The 15,077-nt window shown below is 51.1% G+C and overlaps 1 protein-coding gene across 3 annotated transcripts in view; it reads left to right on the top strand.

Moving 5' to 3' along the window:
- The window catches only part of TET3 (tet methylcytosine dioxygenase 3), a 173,126-nt gene that overhangs the window by 76,350 nt on the left and 81,699 nt on the right, over positions 1 to 15,077 (top strand). The gene's annotated exons all lie outside the window — the stretch shown is intronic.

Below are 15,077 nucleotides of genomic sequence, written 5' to 3'. Positions count from 1 at the left end.
TCCTTGGGCAAATCATTTCATCCCTCTCTTTCCCCTGTTGCTTGTCGTCTGTCTTATTTTTTAGGCTGTAAATTCTTCGGGTTAGAGACTATCTCTGTGTTTGTACAGTACCTAGCACAGTGGGGCCTGGTCTCCGTTGAGGCTTCTGTAATACAAATAATAAAATAATAATCTTAGAGCCAGAGCCTGATCTGCAGTCCTTACCCATGTGGATAGTCTTTATCCACATTGTCCTGCAGAAGTCAATGGGATTGTTAGCATTAAGTAAAGGTTATGCAAGATTGACCAATAGTCTGTACTGGTGAGGAGTTGCAATGAGACCCTCCGCAGGTGTAAACGAAGTCAGTGAGATATGCCCTCTGAGGATCCGGTCATCAGAGTTGTGTTTGCAAGAAACAATCTGGTTTTCCATTGCAGCTTTGTGATGATTAGATGCAAGGGGGATAAGTGTGGTGTAAACAGAGATAAGACAACCTGGGTCTTTTGCCTTCCGAATGGCCTGTCGGTGTCAGATTTCATCTTCTACTCTAATGGCTGGTCTCCTCTCCGCTTAGATGCCCTGCCTTTCAGAAACGCCATGCGTCAAGCAATGCAGGTGTTGCTATGCAACATGGCCCTTTTAATGAATAAGTAAGTGACTGGTACAGAAGAGCTACAGACATGACATCAGTTGTAAAGGAAGGCCTGAAATGTGACCTACCTTCCTATATCTGTTTGCAGAATCCAGCGTTGTGGTGCAGAGACAAAGAGGCTGGGGACTGGAGCTGGTCGAAATAGTTTTGTCTGAACGCTTTGTCTTTTCAAAATGGCTTTTGGGGCAAAACAGTTTCTGCAGAAAATCTTCATTTATGTCCAAAATGTTCAGTGTAAAAACGAAATCCAAAAAAGTTTCAGTAAAAAAAATTCATTTTTGAAACAGATTTTTTTTTTAACCAAAATAATTTTCTTTTTTTTAGCTGAAAACTTTTCTTTTTTTTTTTAAACTGGGGAAAAAGCCTGGAAAGATTTTCACAGGAAGTTTTGAAAAAAAAAGCCCAACCCCAAAATGTTCCAAAATTTCTGTAGAAAAATTATTGGTAGGAGATGCTGATTACTGCGGAGAATCAGGCTTCCGGAATTTCATTCCTTATTGCCTGAAGAAAGTTTGGCTGCTTCCTTCCAGGTGCCAGGGGAGACCCATGAATCAGCCCGTCTGAGGGTCCATCTACTCTACAGCTGGGAGCGCGTTTGCCAGAAAGACGCACGGTAGCTTGGCCTGAGCAAGCCTGTTCAAAATAGCAGTGTAGCTGGGGGTAGCCTAGGCTGCAGCTCGTTTGAGTACAAACTCGCCCAGGGTACGTACTCAGGCAGCTTGTGCTACCCCGTCTATGCTGCTATTTTTAGTGCACTAGCTTGAGCAGAGCTAGTACATCTGTCTGCTGAGCTGGGAAACATCTAAGACTTACCCTGAGCCACTGGTGTTGGGGCAGCGTGGCTGCATGCTGCTCCTCACTCGCGGCTCATGGCAAAGCCAGAATTGAGCCCTTAGACTTGTTTGACACGGAAAATCTGTCTCCCCTGCCCCGGCCTTTCCTCAAGGGAGCACATCGCGACCTTAAAAAGCCCCATCAGCTCAGAAAACTCTTATCCCAGCGGCCCTTCCCCCTGACTGGGCCGGCACAGGAAGGTTGCAGTGGGCATTGTGACTGGAGCGTACGGATTGCGTGTGCAGTTATGAATTTTCCAACCTTGCTTTGAAAGGGGTCCAAGGCAGATTAACAGATGCTTTAAAGCACCTTTCCCCATGCCTTGGTAATTAGAGGAATGCTCCATCCAAACGCTGTGCTTCCGGCCGCTGCCACTTGTCTGCAGCTAGCATTCCTCCTGCACATCCCACGCTTCCGTCTGCTCGCTCCTCGGGGAGCTCACCTCCTCACCAAAGGCCTAAAGTGCATTGATGGACTTCGGAAGCCATCCTTGTGCCCCAAGCTTTTCCTTTGCAGTGCAGCATGCGTGTGTGTTTCAGGGGCACGGCTACCATGTTCCTTTGCTTGGCCCGTCTCAATGCACAGTGCATCACCGCAGGTGTGTTTTACCCTGTGCTCCCAGCCCCTTAGCTAGCCGTGATTAGGGTTCTGTAGCTGGATCAATCATACAGGCCTGATTCTCTCCTCGCTTGAGTCTGATGTTGGTGGAATCTCCCCAGAGTAAAACTGGTGTGAGCGAGATCAGCATCAGGCCCAGTAGGAATATTAAATTAATTATCCATAGAGGTTTTTTCTGAATCCTTCTCTCTGTTTCGCTGGGAACGGTAGCCGCTAAAACAAGCTAACCAATTTATTGGAAATAACGATTTGAACACAGATATCTGGATTTCAGTTATGCTGCTGTAAATCTGTAATAACTGACTTCAGTGGTGTCTCTGGGTTTACAGAGCGCTAAAGTAACCAAAAGCAGCATCCGGTGCAAGACCCTTCATCCCTACTCCATTTCTTGGCCTCTCTCCATCACCCCCCAGCCAGGCATTCTTCTTCCTATCCGCCCTTTTGCCCCCACACCCTTAGTTCCCTGCTGCCAGAGGTGACAGTTGTGGCCGGAGATGAAATACCTGGCAGCTGGCCCAGACCCCAAATCCAGGAGTTTTTCTTTCCATCTGTGGCATCTTGGTGTACTGCTGTTTTCCCTGAGGTGGCTATAAATGGCCCTTTTCTGGTGAGTGGCAGCCTCTCTTTGGCTGGCTAGCCAGCTTCCTCCTGCTCTGCAGAGTCATTTTCCCCTCACTCTGTCTGTCTAGATAGAGCCGTTCTGTTACTGTCACACACTGGAGACCACAGCCTCTTGCCTGTGTTCCTTAGGGGGGTAGTTGTGCCTAACGGGGCTCTCCTTAGAGGGTTGTTTAACTTAGAAATTCACACTCCCCCAGATGTGCACAGAAGTCCAATTATTAGGTTCCGTGTTGACGGACAGGGAGAGGAAGGAGGATCTAAGGGTTAGAGCACTAGCATGGGACTTGAAAAATGCAGCTTCCTGTGGGAGCCAGGCCACTTAGCCTCTCTGGGCCTCTGTTCCCTATCCATAAAATGGGGATAATAGTGCTGCCTTATGCATAGGGTGTTGTGAGGACAAGTACATTCAAAATTGGGAGCCGCTCAGATATGACTGTAGCCTGGGCCAGCTAAGTACCTAAGAGAGAGAGGAATTCCTGAGCCTGTCTTAACTGTCGCACAGACTTTGTGAGCTGATCTCAGCCACCCTGGTGCAAATCCACATTGGTTCCGCTGAAGTCAAGGGAGCTCCTTCGGATTTGTGCCAGGGTAAGTGCAACCAGGATCTGGCCCCTTTGACGTACACTCTTCACCTGTGAGACAGTGGGCCAATTCTGGGCCTTATTCTGATCTCACACCAATGACTCCACTGAGATGGTGCTCTCAGCTAGACCAGCGTAAATCGAGAGTGTCTCCATTAACATGGGTTTATGCTGGTGCATGTGAGAGAAGGCTTGAGGAGCCCAAATTTGACCCTGAGCTTAATCAGCGGCATTAAGCAGCTCTGGAAACGCCTGTGCAATTTGCATGGATCCCACGTGCAGCGGGGTTGCATCTTGTACACTGAGGAGGCAGAAGGGGAACAGAGCAGCAAGAAAAGCAACTAACAAGAAGATACAAGGTAAAGCAGACCCCACCCGGGGCTTGGACAACCCCCCCAGTGAATGATACTAATATAGGGCATTGGAGTCCTTTCACTGTTCCTCCACACCTCCTCCTCCGCCCCCGGCACGTGTTGCCCTGCTGTGCTGTTCCCCAGTTATCCTCTGTGGCAGCCCTGGTGACACACAGAGCTGCCTGCAGTCCTGTTGTGATACCCGCCGTCCCTCCCAGCTCTGTGCTGGGCTCATGCATGGCCTGATCGGGGCTGTTCCATCAAGTCGTAGGTCTGAAGCACTGAACAAGCCCTGGGGACTGTGGCTGGAGCAGCCCCTGTCCCCTCCACCAGCTACCCTGCCCGCCACACAGCTGATCAGAGAGTGGCTGGGCAGGACCAGGCTGACTGTGATGCCCAGGTGTTAACATTCACCAGGACTCCTGCTGGAGTAAGAGCTGCAGAGCTTGGCTTTGGTCAGGAGCCCCAAACGACAGGTCTCTTCTCCCCCTATTTCTCCAGACACGTGGGCTGTGGTTCTTCTGTGCGACTGAGCACATTCGAACCCTGGGGCCAGGGCGGTTCCTACGGGAGAGCCCCCTGCAAGAGGGGAGCAGATAGTAAGGGGCATTTGCTGCTCCCATCCATTGCCCCGAGATCACCTGTTATTAGAAAGGCCACGGTTCTGATTCTCCTCCCACGTATCCTGCTGTGAAACCATTGACTTCAGTGCGGTTTATTCCCAATTTATGCTGAGCAAAGGCAAAATCAGGCCCATTCATCTACAGAGCAGCAGCCTCGGTATGTGAATTCTCGGACATAGGATGCAGAGCTTTGCATGGGGCTGGGCAGGGGAACAGCTCCCGGATTTTCAGGGAAACCAAGTTTACGCGGTGGGGCTCTCTGTCCCTACCTAATGTCTGGACCACTTTGCAGTTCAGTCTGCTAGAGTGCTGAAGCTAGCAGACTTTTAATGCAGGTGGTAGAGGCTCTTGGGTCGAGAGATCCTGGGTTCTGTCCTCCCTGCCAGTGACTTACTCCAGGGCATCCCACCATGCTCAGCTGTGCCTAGCTGCCCAGCGCATTGCGGGTGAAGAGTGTAAGTTGCAGGGGGCAGATCCTAGTGGCGCGCACGTTGTCAGAAATCCAAAGGAGCTCCATTGACTTCACCGGGGCCTGTCTGGCTTTGCACCAGGGTGCCTGAGGTCAGAATGTTGCCCACAGAGTGTGTGTTCCAGGCAAAGCTGGGGCAGCTTAACACAGTATAGGGTGAGCTCAGTGGGGCAGAGAATCTGGTCCCTTGGTCTCCTGGAGGGTCAAGCCGGCGTCTTTCACCTGCCCTTGAATTATCCCATGTACCTGTGAAATAATAGCCAGGAAGCTGCTGGGATTCAAGCTTTTTCTATGGAGTGGAGTCAGTGGGCAGTGCCCATAGCAGTGGTGTCTTTATCTCCTCCCCGGCCTCAAACCAGCCCTCACCCATTTTCCTTATGGCCTGTTTCCTTATGGTTTGCGCAAGGTGAGGCGGGATTCTTTCAGGCAGTGAGCTCCAGCACATCTGACAGCAGACGGTTTCCAGAGCTCCCTCTCCCTGAGACGCTCTCCAGGCCACCCCTCGCTGCGAGGTGCGTGTCGGACCTCGAGCCAGCCCCCCACTCTTGGCATCCTGCCTTCCCTTCTGGCTCCGTGGAATGATCGGCGTGGCTGCCTCCATAGCCGGCTCTTCTGGACGGTGTCTCCCTTAGTCCCGCTGGGGGAGCCGTAGCTTGCAGAAGGTGTGGGGGAGCGCTGCTTGCAGTGATTTAGTGAAATGCCCAATGCAGTCAGCTAGGATGTCTTGGAAAGGCCCTTGTCATACCGGATGTTGGCAATACCAGGAGGGCTGAGCTGGAGTGCCGATGAGAAGCGCAGTGGGGAAAGTAACTGAAATACTTTCCTCATGCATTGTATTTTCCAAATGGACAAACTACCCTAAATTCTCAATTACTGAGGGACAATCTTCACTCATTGCTATTTTTGCTTTCCACAACCAACTCTCCGTATAAGTTTTCATAAGTGATGTACCTGAATACTTGGATGCTAATATCTAAACTGTATTCTTCAATCTACTCACCTAAATTTGGGTTATTGCTGATTATGCACCATGTCAGGGCCGCCCGGGGGGCAAGTGGGGCAATTTGCCCCGGGCCCTGCAGAATACTACAGTATTGTAACCCTTTTTTATGGAAGAGGCCCCTGAAATTGCTTTGCCCCAGGCCCCCTGAATCCTCTGGACGGCACTACACTCTATGTATCTTATGACTTTAAAAACAAACTTTGTATTTGTGGATAATCTAAGCACTATACCCAGATGTACAGACATTCATTTCTTAACCTGTGTACTATATAACTTTTTTTAACATTAGCTTTAATAAAATTTCTCATTCCTTCCATTTCCTTTTTCTTACAGTGCCCCTAGGAACATGAAAGGGAAAGATCTTCCCTTTCTTGCTCAATTCTCTTTCATCCTGCTTGTGCAGGGGTTTGTTATTATAGGGCTGCTTCTGAACACTGGCTTATTATAGGGTTGTTTGCACCAGTTTGTTATTGTAGGGTTGCTTGTGGGTGCTGGGCTGCATATGTTTATTTTCACTACTGGCTGCTGTGGAAGGATGGGGCGAGGAACAAGCGTAGAGTACACCAGGGTCTCTTGAGCTACGCATGTTCTTTGCTCTAAATCAGTGGCTCTCACCCTTTTCCAGACGACTGTACTCCTTTCAGGAGTCTGATTTGTGTCACGTGCCCCCAGATTTCACCTCACTTAAAAATGACTTGCTTAAAAAAATCAGACCTAAAAATCCAAAAGTGTCCCAGCACACTATTACTGAAAAATTGCTTACGTTCTCATTTTACCATATAATTATAAAATAAATGAATTGGAATATAAATATTGTACTTACATTTCAGTGTATAGCATATAGAGCAGTAGAAATGTCATTGTATGACTTTTTAGTTGGTAGTGACTTGGCTAGTGCATTTTATGTAGCCTGTTGTAAACCTAGGCAAATATCTAGATGAGTTGAGGTACCCCCTGCAAGACCTCTGCGTACCCCCAGGGTTGAGAGCTACTGCTCTAAACTGAATAACTGATTCTTGTATCATCCATGCGTGATCCCGCACTTTTCCCAGTAGGAGTTGGAAGTGCAGGACTCACCCTAAGAGTTGCGTGGTACACACTTAGGGCCCGACCAAATTCACGGACCATTTTTTGGTCAATTTCATGGTCATAGGATTTTAAAAATCGTAAATTTCATGATCGCGGCTATTTAAATCTGAAACGTCAGTGTTGTAATTGTAGGGATCCAGACCCAAAAAGGAGTTGGGGAGGGGGATTGCACGATTATTGGTGGGGGTGGGGGTGGTTTGCAGTCCTGCTACCCTTATACCCGTGTTGCTGGTGGTGGCTGGGAGCCCAGCTCTGAAGGCAGAGCCACCGCCAGCTGCAGCCGCGCAGAAGACAAGGAGGAGGGCAGGGTACGGAACCACCATCCTGACTTCTGCCCTGCTGCCTGCAGAGCTGGGCCCTCAGCCAGCAGCCGCCGCTCTCCGGCCGCCCAGCTCCGCAGGCAGCAGGGCAGAAGTAAGGGTGGCGGGGTACAGGATTGCCACGCTTACTTCTGCCCTGCTGCTGGCGGGGTGCTGCCTTCAGAGCAATCTGTGAAATCTGTAGTGTAGGGTGAAAGCAAACAAAAGACCAGATTTCGTGGTCCGTGACCTGTTTTTCATGGCAGCGAATTTGGTAGGGCCCTACACAGATTGCATTGGTGTTTTTATTACCCGTATGTTGCAGCTAAGGGTCTGTCTACACTGTGCTATGGGGCCTGGGCTTTTTTAGCCTTAGAGTTTCCAAGCCCGCACTTGTGTGTCCACACTGCCTTATAAACCTGGGTTTACAATTGCTGGACCCAGGTCTCAGCCGTGCTAACAGTTCCACGCTGCACGACTGACTCAGGTCTCTGGCTTGAGCTGCGTCCACCTAGCAGAATGACAGGGCTTGGGCCTGAGTCTCAGCAGGACTTGGACTCCGATCCGTCCCCTGTGGGTGGGTCCCGGGACCCAGGTCGGGAGTGCTTGGTGACCCAAGGCAGACACGTCTGTGTGCGGATGGTGGAGGGGTTTGGGCTCAAACTAGAGCCTGGCTTTACCAGGCAGCCCAGACCGAGCCTAGCGGGGTTTGCTCCTTCTCCCAGAGCAGGGATCTCCCAGCCAGCACTTGTGGAGCAGCAGCAGGGATGCTGCCAGTGCAGGGAAACCGCAAGCCGAGTCTCTGGCCTGGATGAACTCCATTCGCGCGCTGAAGTGCGAGGCAGGGAGCCAGCGAGACTCGCGTCTCTTGGAAGTCTGAGGTTTCTGGTTGTCAGTGGCGTGTTTGCGTCTCCCTTGCTGACCTCCTGAGTACACTCTGCCACACACACACACACACACACACACACACACACACACACACACACACACACACACACACACACACACACACACACACACACACACACACACACACACTCCTCCCCGCATGACAGAGCTGCGCTGTGCAATGGGACGTCCATTCCTCCCCCCGCTCCTTCCCCCAAATCAGCCAAAGCCGCAGCTGATGATGGCAAAGACCTTTGTCCCCAGGGAGGTGACAGGGGGTGGACAGCCGCCCCCCACATCCTCTTGCTGCTGGAGCTCATAATTGAAAGCATGAGCTGGTACAGCTTCGAGCTGATCAGCTCTCTGGTTCCCTGCGAGCAGAAACAGCTAAGCACAGGCAGCCTGGCCAGCCCCTACCGCCCTGCTTCCTCAAGGGCAGGGCTCTAGTGGGGGCAGTTTGGGTCTGTCTTTTGTCTGGTTTAGGTGAAGGATCTGCCCAGCTTTTATAGAATCCTAGAATATCAGGGTTGGAAGGGACCTCAGGAGGTCATCTAGTCCAACCCCCTGCTCAAAGCAGGACCAGCCCCCAACTAAATCATCCCAGCCAGGGCTTTGTCAAGCCTGACCTTAAAAACCGCTAAGGAAGGAGATTCCACCACCTCCCTAGGTAACGCATTCCAGTGTTTCACCACCCTCCTAGTGAAAAAGCTTTTCCTAATATCCAACCTAGACCTCCCCCACTGCAACTTGAGACCATTGCTCCTCGTTCTGTCATCTGCCACCACTGAGAACAGCCGAGCTCCATCCTCTTTGGAACCCCCTTTCAGGTAGTTGAAAGCAGCTATCAAATCTGCCCTCATTCTTCTCTTCCGCAGACTAAACAATCCCAGTTCCCTCAGCCTCTCCCCATAAATCATGTGCTCCAGCCTCCTAATCATTTTTGGTGCCAGCTTTGCAGTGACCCTGGCTGTCCAGGTTCCTTTGAGTGATCTGGGACAGAGCCATCTGTTCGCCCAGCCCTGGAGTAATGCGCTGCTTTGAATTCCCACTCTTCCCCCTCCCCAAGGAAAGCCGACCTGATCTAAAGTCTTCTGAAGTCTTTGGGGGTCTCTCCACTTGCTGCAATCGGCCTCTGGGGCAGGGGGCTTTAATTTATCTTTTTTGTCCCTCCAGAAGAGGACTTGGCCCGGGCTGGAATGAAAATCCCCCTGGCCTTTCTCCCACACCCCTATGAAGGTCTAGGGGAACGTGTGCTGCATTCTGCCGACTCGCTAGCCTAGATCCGCTTGTGCTCGGCAAGATCTTACAGCAAACCCATGGTCTCAGCAACGTGCTAGATCAGTTGGAGAGGCAGCGGTCTAGTGGATAGTGGAGTCAGGAGACTTGGGTTCCATTCCCAGCTCTGCCACTGACCTGCTGGGTGCCCTTGGGTGGGTGAGGCTTTGTGTCTCAGTTTTCCCTCCTGCCCTGTATCCATTCAGACTGCAGGCTCTCCAGGACAGGGTCTTACTCTGAGACCTTTGGGATGACAGGGCAGGGAGAGTTTTTGTACCAGCAGCATGCTCCTCATTGCTTTGACCTTGGTGTCAGCACAATTAGCCGTGCCTGGGGTAGAGTTCAGTGAAGAGAGAAAGGTGGCCAGGGGGGCTTTGCAGAAATTTCATTCTGACTTCCCCGGAGCTGTAGGAACAGCTGCTCTTTGTAGACCATCTAAAATACGTAATAGAAAAAAGAATTGAATGGGGCAAAGCTAAATATACCCTGCCTTATAATTATCTCGCCCTCCCTGGAGAAATGGGTGGGGCCTCTGCTCTGTGCCCCTTCAAACCGCTCCTTAGCACCCACCTCTGCTTCGATACTTAGAAGATTATTACTTATATTATGGTAGAAACTAGAAGTCACAACTGAGATCAGGGCCCCATTGTGTGAGGCACTGTACATACAGATAGCAGGAGGCAGTCGCTGCACCGAGGAGCTTACAGTTTAAATAGACAGGACAGACACAGGATGGAAGGGGAAACTGAGGCACAGAGCATGGGCCAGGGTTTGCCTGAGTTCCCACAGTAGGTCCATAGCAGAGATAGGAATAGAACTGGTGGCTTCTGAGTTCAGCCCCGTGCCCTATCTGCTGCTTCCCTTGTGCTGCTCTGTAAGGCTCCTTTCTGCCCTTCAAATCTTCCCCCTTAAACTCACCCACTTTGTGCTACCTGATAAGAAATCAGCCCATTTGTGATGGCTGGATTGAGGGACAGGTGTAGCTAGTTGGCACTTACAATAAGTGTGGAAAAAAGAAAACAGCCCAGGTGTCTAGGGACATGATGTATTTGACTGGATCTGTCACTCTGCCCACGTGTCGCTCATCTCCTAAGATTGGGACGTCTGTAGACGCAGGCACCTTGCTCTCCATTACTAAGCGCAGGGATTCTCAGACTTTTGTACTGGTGACCCCTTTCACGCTGCAAGCCTCTGAGTGCGACCCCCGATACATTAAAAACAGGTTTTTATATATTTAACACCTTTATAAATGCTGGAGGCAAAGCGGGGTTTGGGGTGGAGGCTGACCGCTCGCGACCCCCCCCCGTGTAATAAACTTGCGACCCCCTGAGGGGTCCCGACCCCCAGTTTGAGAACCCCTGACTTAGCGCAATCTGGATGGGGGGGTCTGGGGTTGCTGCAGCCACGCCTTCATTAAACAACAATTAACTGGAGTGAATTGCTCTCGTCGCCGAGCCTGGGATTTCTCCTGGGTCCTGGGGCTGGATCCTCAGCTGGCGTAAACTGGCATTGCTCCATTGACTCCGGCGGGAGCTGTGCTGAACGACAACGGCGGAGGATCTGATCCCGTTTCAGCACCAGCTTGTGGGGCGTGGGAGCATGACCGACATTCTCCTGGCAGGTGCAGATCACAAACCCAGGAGAGAGAGGGGCAAGCGTCTAGCTGGGAAAGGGGAAGCGATGAGGTAGGGTTTGGTGGTTTGCCTTTTTGTTTATGCCTCTCACCAGGCTCCGGACTGGGCAGGAGCTCTCCAGGGTGGAGAAGCAACTGAATGGGACAAAGCCACTGCAGCTGGAGTGGGCGTGTGAGAACAGGATGGAGCTCTGCTTGTTTGTACCCTGCACACGCCCTTCGGTAGCTGACGTCATTCAGGCTCTGGGTCTTCCTGTCCTCGGCCGAAGTGGGTGTGCGTGCGGGTGGGTGGTGTATGTGTGCGCGTGGGTTTTGTGCGAGGGCCCATACGTGCAGGTGGAGCTGTCTGTAAGTATGGGAACGTGTGTGTGCAGACACATGCATGCGAGGTGCATGAGCACACAAGTGTGTGTGTGTGTGGGGGGTTATGCATGAAGCTGTGTGTGTGTTTTTGTGGACACACACAGCTCCTGTGCATACGTGTGTGTGTGGGAGTGTTTACCTGTGCGTGTGAATATGTTGGAGAAGAGGAGTGGATCCTAACCCAGGGCAGGGTTTTGAAGCCCAGGAGCCAGGGCTGCTTAGGAATTGCTTCAAGAGCTGGGAAGGCAGAATGCAGCTACTGTCAGAAAGCTCTGCAGGCAGCCAGTTGTCCGTCACCCGGATCCCGCTCTAGTTTAAAGAGCAGGGATGTGCAAACGGCTGCGCATAATGAGATGAGAACCAAGTGAATATGGTACATGGCACTTCATGTGCCCCTAAGCACCGCACAAAGAATAACCAACTCCCCTCGCGTCACCCCAGTGCGCTTCTACAGCTATAGATCTTTGGTTGCGTGAAAGAGGTGGTGAAATATCATTATCTCCATTTTATGGCTGGGGAAACTGAGGTACAGGGAAGGGAACTGATTCACACCGGTTTGCGTCCAGAGCTGGGAATAGAACCCAGGCACCTTGACTTGGTTTCCCCTGCTCTAACCATTGGATTGTGCTGCTTACATTGGGTTAGCTGCCCCTGGGTTTCACCCTCCGACCCACCCCCGGCCTGTCACTTGGTGCTGTCAGATGATATCTACACTCGCTGGTGTGGTCCCAGCCCATTTTAATGTTTAATTTCCCTTTGTTCTCCTTTGGGGCACTCCTGGGCTTGGTAATGCCAGGTGCCCATGGAGGCAGCTGGCTGAATGGTCCCGTATTTGTATTTGTCTTATTATAAATGAGCTATTAACAGACTCCCACCAGGGAAGCTTCACTGCTAACCACACTGGGAAGTAGGGCAGGACCCCAGCTCACATTCACTTGTAGGGGAGAGCCAGGTGCCCAGCTGCCCCTTGGTGCTTTAGAGAGCCGGTCCCTGAAACATGACGGGAACAAGCAAACACACAAAAAATTCCTGCAGGCCCGAAGATCAAGCCGGGCTGGTGCTTCCTGAGTGAGAGGGATTTAAAACCTGTTCCCTGGCTTTGCCAGCTGTTGATTTTTCCTGCGGAGAGAGCGTGCGGTTTGGAGCTGGCTTCGGGAGTGACACTTGATTTACAGCGGGCAGGAAAATGGAAGAAAGTCTCGGCTGTTTTGTTCTGGGTTATTTTATTATTATGATTATTCATTCAGGAGATTTTTAAACAAATAGTCCCCAGCTTTGAACCATTTCTGGTTTTTACATGGTCTGGCTGTACAGCCAGGGGACTACTAGTCCCAGTCCGGATGAGAGATCTGGGCTCTTCTCTCGTTCTGATGCTTAGCAAAATGATGCAGGGCTGCTTTGGGATTCAAAGGCTTGTTCCCTCCTGGGATGGCAGGAGCTTGCTTTCTCCTTTGGGATCCAGTAAAACCTAAACCACGGGTTTTCTTAATGGCTTTTGGCAAGCAGCACCCGCGCCAGCTGATGTCCGCAGGTATGAGTACGCTGCCACGTCCTCACCGATATTATTATTGTTTGTCTCATGGATAGGTTGTCAACCAGATTATATATGGGCAGAAGTTGAAGCTTGCACTCTGACTGTGGGATGAGAGACAACAGATGAAAGGTGGATAAGACAAACGGGAAGGGTATAAGGCAGCAGCGAGACTGTTATGAGTGGCACTGAGATCCTCAGACAGAAGCGGAGAATTGGATTGTCGTATTCTCAGGACAACAGCAGCTTCTACCTAGCCATTTGCTCTTGGGGACTTTTGGGCTTCATGTGTCCACTAGCGTACCAAGCAACTTGTGATGTGGCGAACAAGGGTGATTGAGAAGAGGCAGCCAGGAGGTCAGCCAGCATACGGATAGCCTTCAAGAGAAGCTTAGCTGGTTTGTCTTCCGTCATCCTAACCACTTGCCCTACTCACTGAAGGAGTTGGGATGTCACTACATTTGCTATACTTAGTTCTCCATAGACCCCCTGCAGTTCCCTGTAAGAGCTTCCCCATCTGGCCAGTCATAACAGGATTTCACTCAGGAGGGCCTATTGTGAGCTTTAGAAAGTTAGCAAGGACAAGGCTTGTCCCCTTTAGCATCCAGTGTAGACCTGTCTTCCCAAGGGAACGGGAAAACTTAAAAGACGCCCACTTCACGCATGCCTTCATCCTGGGCTTCCCTCTGCCTTTGGGGCAGATAGGGGGAAATTGACATGAAATATTATTTTAAAATCCGGAAAATGTCCTGCCCCCAAGTTTTAAATGAACACTCATTCCTTTGCAAAGTGTCAGCACGGGATCTTCAGTGCTAAAAGCACACATTTCTATTGCTTGAGATTAAGTTACTCCTTTTTAGCTGGTTGCGGTAGTACGTTCTTATCCTTTGAGTCAGACATTTGAGTGGGATGCAGCACACTTAGCAAGTGTGTTGCAGAGGCAGTGTGGGCTGGGAGCCTAAGGGCAGGTGCTCAATTCCTATTAAAAGTTGCTGGGAGTTGGGCACCTCACTCCTTTTGAAGTTGTGGAGCTCCAGAACTGCCCTGTTGCAGGCCACATTTCTCTGCTCTCCCTGTGTTTTTGATCACTGCCAGTTCATACAGACCTTCAAGGGCCTGAAAATTAACTCCATATGGACCCAAACCCTAATGGGCATGTGCGATAGGTCTGTACCCCATCGGGAATAGTGATCATGGCAGCCCCTTGGGAACAACCAGAAGGTCTCCAAGGCACGGGAGCTGAGACACACCAATGCAGTGGTACGGGGGAACCATACGCTGCTGCTGGCTGCTCCGTGGGGAGATGAATGGCCTTTGTTCTGCAGGGTTTCTGGCAACTACCAGCTCTTGGAAGACACGAAGGGTCACTTGCAGTCTCTTCCCATTCATGCCTTGTCCCATGGAGCCCCTGGGCAAGCCTCTTCCATTCCTGCACCCAGAAGATGCAGTGCTGCTGGCTTTTGTGGTTCCTTGCCATTCAAGCCGGCCTATTTTAGATTCTTTTTGAGTTCACGTGGTGCTTGTGTATTGGAAAACCCCTGCAGGAGAGAGCCCATCCGTCTCCCCACAGAGCAGCTAGCAGCAGTGTATGGTTCCCCCGTACCACTGTGTTGATGTGTCCCAGATCCCTTGTCTTGGAGACCTTCTTGCGAATGAGATGGGGAGTGAGATCCCCATGGTTCATTCAGTCCTCATCCATCCCGCGGAGACTGCCAACATGGGACCAACCTGGATGCTGGGTTTTGTGTCATTTAGCAGCTGGATCGAGACTGTCTTGTATCACGAGGAGCGGGGGTTGTGATTTGTGCCTTGTGGACGCACGCCCTCTGGAAACCAGAGACCCCAAACTCTCACCAAGGAGCCAGCATCTTGGAGTCTTTGCCCATGTACCAGGATTTGAACCGGATGACTCTTCCTTCCTTGCACCAACCTCCTGAGCCGTCTAGCTCACCGCCTTGTTCCAGGCACCTGGGATTTAGGATTGACGGACCTGCACTTAGCTCCCCAAATGCCTTGGGAGCCAGGAGCGGGAGGAATAACACGTGTAAAGCTTGTTGGATCAGTAGGTGGTGGCTCTTTCTCAGCTGATCAGTCCATAATAAGATATGACTGGAAAATGTTACCTATCCCCTCCCCAGTATTGCTGTCGAGTTGATTTTGATTCTTCCGCCAGTGAGCGGGTTACAAGTCTAGGACCTCGTGATCAGGATCCCGTGCCCCGCGGTAGGTGATTGGCAGCATGACTCTACGTAGGCATGTACGGTG

This window comes from Lepidochelys kempii, chromosome 26, assembly GCF_965140265.1.
Source record: "Lepidochelys kempii isolate rLepKem1 chromosome 26, rLepKem1.hap2, whole genome shotgun sequence".
In the NCBI taxonomy this organism is placed as follows: domain Eukaryota; kingdom Metazoa; phylum Chordata; order Testudines; family Cheloniidae; genus Lepidochelys; species Lepidochelys kempii.
Note: the sequence above shows the minus strand (reverse complement) of the source record. Positions and strands in the feature narration are given on the sequence as shown.